Below are 6,323 nucleotides of genomic sequence, written 5' to 3'. Positions count from 1 at the left end.
AGAGAGAGAGAAAGAGAAAAAAAAAATCTTTGCTGGTGGAAACTTGGAACCTTAAGAGCACTTCCAAGAATATTCTTGAACTATCTCTAGAATTAAAACAGAAAGGGGAAATGAACCATGAGAGACTGTGGACTCTGGGAAACAAACTGAGGGCTTCAGAGGGGAGGGGGTAGGGGTTTGGGCCAGGCCGGTGATGGGTATTAAGGAGGGCACGTATTGCGTGGAGCACTGGGTGTTATACGCAAGTAATGAATCATGGAGCATTGCATGAAAAACTGGGGATATACTGTATGGTGACTAACATAACAAAATAAAAATTATAAAATTAAACAAAGAAACAAACAAAAATGCATATTCTTTTGGAGCAAGAAATTTTATCTTGAAACTTTTCTTGACAGATAAAAAGTACCAGAAACTTGGAACATAAGAACCTAGAATAGTAAAGTAGCTATGGAAAAAACAAAACAAAACAAAAAAAGAATGTCCTTCAATAAGAAAATAATTTGCTCAACTGTGAGTTATGAGACACATATGCATATTCTGGAATATTTTACAGCTATTGAAGATAACAAATTAGAGCTCCATGCCCACTGTGGTTTACTAAATAGGTGTGAGACGTGGTGGAAACAACTCACTTGGATGAAAGCAATAGGGGGTTCATTGTCTATAATCAATACACCCAAAGAGAAGTCACTCTGCTTTTTAGTACTGTTATATGCTGGTAATTCTAATAACGTTAATAATATACTCTGCCCCACCAGTCAAGATCCCTCTCTCCACTCCCCTGCTCTTGCTATTCCTTTGTGTTCCAGGTAACTTGGGGAGAGTTCCACAAAGTACTATGTTGGGTGGCAAAAGAAAAATACAAAATATGTATATCATGTATTCTATTTTCTTTAAAATAAAGGTCAAAAATCTTACATCTATATGCATATTTATGTGAATATACATCACATAAACAGTACATCTGCATAAATATTCCTACATGATTAAAATGGTTATCTAGGCATAAGAAGAAAGATGGAAGGGCACTACTAGACTGTGAAGATGGGCTTTGGGGGACTGGAAGAGGGTAGTGGAGAGGAAGGAAAAGGGAAGACAGGAGAAGCAAAAAATATTTTTTGCAACTACTGCACTAAAAGCGTATGCATGATTTGACCACATCCGTACATTCACACACATATGAGGGTGGAAATGTGAAATCATTTTTAATAATTTCAAAAGCAAGCAGAAAATAAATTTTTGTACTTTTAAGCTGACACTTTGGGATCCAGATTTTGGAACTCCATATTGTGTGACGATAGAAGGATCTGAAATCCCATGTGAAAATCAGTGCTGACATACTAGGCTAGGAAGACAGTTGATGAACTCACACACACCCCTAAAATCCAAGGTTCTCTTTATCAGGGGGATCCCACTATTTGCTTACCTTGCACGTTCAGAGAACCAGCTCGTTTGGCGCACTGTGAATGCCTACCTAAGAGACTCACCCACTAGCCCAGTGCCAATTAGTATTCAGAACGAAGACAAACTTGTAAACATCTTTTTCTTTAGAATGAACATAATCAAATGGTTAGCAGAGAGTTCCAATCATTGTGACTTCCTCATTTCCCGGCTTGTTTGCTTATTTGTTTGGTTTTCCAGAAAACTGTGACACAACTGACTTTAAATTTTTACTGTAAGCTTTATAAACACGAGAGTTAAACCTCTCTGAGTTCTAAGAAAGCAGAGCTGGGGCGAGGTTGGGGATGAGAGTTTGTACCTGACACAAAGCAGCCATTTTAATTATATCTAATCAGGAACAGATTTTGTTTTGAATTCCATTGTCGAATCCAGCAGTCTGCATTGAGGGATCTGCACAGAGGTACAAAAGATTTCTCCATTAGTCATTCAGGCTGCTTTGTTCGTGTCACTGTGACCTTGCAGAGAACACAGTATCCTTAGAGACTTGAAAATCATGTTCTAGGTGAATGTCATAAAGTACATTAAGGCTATATTTCTACTCCATGTAAAAGGCTGTGAGTTTACTGAAAGATAAAAAAAGAGTCTTGTTGTGTTTTGTTATATGGATTAGGGGGCATGTGAGGATTTGGGGGTGTTATTGCTTACATCAAAGTCACTGGATTCATAGCATCAGCAACGTATTGCAAATACATAGGAACACTTCAGTATTTTTGAAATAATTCTTTTAATTTTAGACAGAAAGACAATATGGAGACTCAAACAGGATGTTGGCAAGTACAACCTTTCATTTCCACGTCTACCTTGGTGTAAAGGTAGTGTTGAATTCTTTCTAACAAAGAAAAACAAATACCATTTTTTATAAAGAGTTTCATTTTCAATCTCTGCAATAGGCTTATGGCCACATATTGCTTCAATTAAATACTTAAGTCCATGTCATGAGACCACTTCCAAGCTTTTTGAGATTATCGAGCTGCCAAACTCCTAGGAGTACAGCAAGATCATTTAAAAAAAAAATTTTTTTTTAACTTGAGAGGGAGAGAGAGTGCGAGTGGGGGGAGAAGCAGAGGGAGAGGGGCAAGCCGACTCCATGGTGAGCATGGAGCCCCACGCAGGGCTCGATCTCACAACCCTGAGATCATGACCTGAGCTGAAATCAAGAGTTGGATGCTCAACCGATTGAGCCACTCAGGTGCCCCTCATGGTTTGATTCCAATTTCTACACCTTACATAGAATTACATCAAGGTCTATCTTATTTTTAGAAAAATTAAACCTACATTTCACAGACAGGGAAGTTTGATTAAGAATTTGGATCTGTCCACCTTGGCATAGTACATGTCACATTGGAGTCTAATTTCTTATACATGTAGGAAAATGGATCATTCAACCCAAGCCAACATTCGGATCAGGCGCCCTTCTCTCCAACACTCTTAAATTAGATGGCAAAAAATAAAGGCAATTAAATATTTCCTTAGATTGTAAGCAAATAGCCTGAAACTTGCAATGACTACTTGACAAAGAATTTTGGCTTTTAGTTCTTACCAAGCTGCTCAAGAAAATATTACAGTTTCTGACTTGAGATCAATTTAATTTATTTTTATTTCATCTTTTTTTTTAAATTCAATACTCGTGGCCTGAGTTTAAGGAATAAAAGGCCAACATGACTTATTTTTAACTCTCATTCCCATTTCCCTTAATAACTACATTATTAATCTCTATCTGAAATTTTTAAAGATTTATTTACTTATTTTAGAGAGAGTGTGCACTCTGCATGAGCTTGGGGAGGGGTAGGGGGGAGGAGAGAGAGAATCTCAAGCAGACTCGCCACTGAGTGTGAAGCCCCACTCGATCCCAAGACCCTGAGATCATGACCTGAGCTAAAACCAAGAGTCGGTTGCTCAACCAACTGAGCCACTTAGGGGCCCCAGAATTTTTTATATCAGATACGGATATAGAAAAAATAAGATAGGTCTAAAAGAGCTTTTGGAAACACTAATTTTTAGAGATGAAATATAATTCTGGGATATTTGGGGAAAAAAAGAGTACTTCTGTTCAGTTTGATATTCCAAATTTTTGACTTATAGAAGATACTGAAAACTTCATATTGCATGATGCACTGGGTGTTATAAGCAACTAATGAATCATGGAACTTTACATCAAAAACCAGGGATGCACTGTATGGTGACTAACATAATATAATAAAAAATTATTATAAAAAAAAGAAGATACTGAAAACTTCAGCACTGACCCTAAATGCAAAATTGGAAAAAAAAATTAGATACAAATTTATTTAGATGAACAAATGCTAATAATCTTTTGTAAAATAATTGAATATAGTTTTTTTTCTTTCTATTCAGCTAAACACAGTTTACCTACTCATAACAGTGAACTTCGACTGTAGGTCTTAGTTTTTGGTGGGATCTCTATTAAGTTCTTTATATGCATTATTTCATTTAAGCCCCTCAACCACCCTATGTCGTATGCATTTGTATTAATTAAAAGAAAGCTAAATGCTATAATAGTAAAATCCTATAATTTCAGTTTCTTTATTAGAAGACCATTTTCTTTCCTCACTTGTGAAGTCCAAGCAATCATAGTTTTGAGCACTGGAAAGTATCTCTTCCATACAGTCATTCAAGGACTCAGGCTGAAGAAGCAATACCACATACAAAATAAATGACTTCTGACAATCACCATGGACAGCACAATCCACCAATTAAATGGAGGAGAAGATGTTTTGAAGATCACATGGGACGATTTTATTGGCCAGGCTTGAGAGTGGCCCATATCATAGAACTCAGTCATCTGGTCACATATTATCAAGAAGAAGGCTGGGAAATGTTGCCTAGCTCTGTGCCTGAGAGGAATGGGAGGCTAGTGGATTTGGTGAGTAGCTAGTCAGTCTCAACCACAGTACAAATATATTTTCTACTGCACTGCTAAAGAAAGTAAGTCTTTATTAAGTTTCAGCTCTATCATTTGATGGATTATAAGGCATATCTATTTAATGTTCTTTATTTGTGAATAGCTTAGTTTATTACCTGAATAAAGCATTTATATTCTGTGTTTATGTGCTGAATTAAAAAAAATCTATGCTTCTTGATATAACTTCTGGTTTATATATAATAGTTGTTCAATAAGCAGATTGATTAAAAAATTTCCAAGTAAACTTGAACTTTCCTTGGCAGTGATTTAAATCCTTGTAGATTTTCTAGTAGCCAGATATGTAAAAAATTAAGTGTGTGATAAGACTAGTCAAAACAATCTTGAATGAATAATGGCTCTATTTGGCAAGTTTAAATTGACAATCAGAAATCAAGGAAATGGCAATTCTGTGTAGCTAAAAGAAGTGCAGCATGTATCCAGAGCCCCACATACTGCCTTTCTGCCATTGCATGCAGGCTGAAGGGACCACCCGTAAAGGTGCCTGAGAGCCCAACAGGCTGTGAATAACCCAGCTTACCATACTGTCTTTCCTGGGCATCAGAATCTCTACATAAGCAACTCAGGGATGAAGAAAAAAATGGATAAAATGAATTATTCTAAAAATTGAACCCCTTAAGAGATTATCCATTAATCTGTACTACCTGGATTTGGGTGAAATCCAAGCTCTTGTCCTCTCTGAAGCCAAATTGATTTTTAGTTATTCCTTTGACTCTGTGGACTATATTTTCAACAAGTTTTTCCTTTGAATAATTTTGCTTGCATTTCTGTTGTGTTCAATTTAAAACTAAAAGTATCATAGGTATCACCAGGGTATTTTTTAAAAATTGTATCTTTAACCTCAATGGCAATTGGAGATTAAGCTGTTAACAATTTTAAGTCCATTTGGTCACTCAGGGAATAAAGTGTGAGAGAGCTAAGTTGTTCTTTTCGCAAAAAACAATCAAGGGTGGCTTCTTCCATGCCTACCACAGCCACGGTTTGTGGGCCCAAGAAACATCTGAAATGTGTGGCAGTTCCAAAGCACTAGGTGCTGGATAAAATGACCAGTGTGTTTGCTCCTCATCCATCTGCCGGTTCCCCTCAGTTGAAAGAATGTCTCCCTCTCAACATTCTCCTAAGGAACAGACTCAAGTATGCCCTGACAGATGAAGTAACAACGATCTGTGTGCAACAGTTCATTGAGATTGATGGCAAGGTCTGAACTGATATAACCTACCCTGCCAGTTTTATGGATGCCATCAGGATTGACAAGACTGTAGAAAATTTTCATCTGATCTCTGACACCAAGGGTTACTTTGTTGTTCATCATATTACACTTGAGAAGGCTAAGTACAAGTTGTGCAAGGTGAGAAATCCATCGTGGGCACAAAAGGAGTCCCTCATCTGGTGATTGATTCACTATTCAGATTGATTTTGAGACTGGCAAAAGGACCAATTTCATCAAGTTTGACATTGGGAACCTGTGTATGGCGACTGGAGGTGCCAACCTGGGAAGAACTTGTATGATCACCAACAGAGAGACATTCTGGTCTCTGGATGTGTTTCATGGGAAAGATGCCAATGCCCTCTGACATTTTCATTATTGGTGAGTGAATGCAACAAATCATGGATTTCTTTTCCCCAAAGAAAATGTATCCATGTCATTATTAAGGAGAGAGACAAGAGTGAGTGAAATGGTTGGAAAGTTCTTTGTTTTTAATTAAAGATAATACAGCATATTTTTAAAGTATGTCCAGTTAGTATAACATCTGGCCGTTGTTCCAAGTGATTCTTTTATCAGCCCCAGTGACCTAATCACCAATGAAAAGATCATATAGCCAATGACTTATTGGCCATCCCTTGCTGTCTGCCTGCCATCCATCTAGTGAATTTAACTTTTTCTGGTGGCAAAATTCATTCTAAATTTCATTGAGCC

General features: G+C 37.2%; 1 pseudogene; it reads left to right on the top strand.

Annotated features, from left to right (window-relative positions):
- The first annotated feature begins 5,366 nt into the window (after positions 1-5,366).
- Positions 5,367-5,979, top strand: LOC109489712 (annotated as a pseudogene).
- The last annotated feature ends 344 nt before the right edge of the window (positions 5,980-6,323 follow it).

Source organism: Ailuropoda melanoleuca, unplaced genomic scaffold, assembly GCF_002007445.2.
Source record: "Ailuropoda melanoleuca isolate Jingjing unplaced genomic scaffold, ASM200744v2 unplaced-scaffold7011, whole genome shotgun sequence".
NCBI lineage: Eukaryota > Metazoa > Chordata > Mammalia > Carnivora > Ursidae > Ailuropoda > Ailuropoda melanoleuca.
Note: the sequence above shows the minus strand (reverse complement) of the source record. Positions and strands in the feature narration are given on the sequence as shown.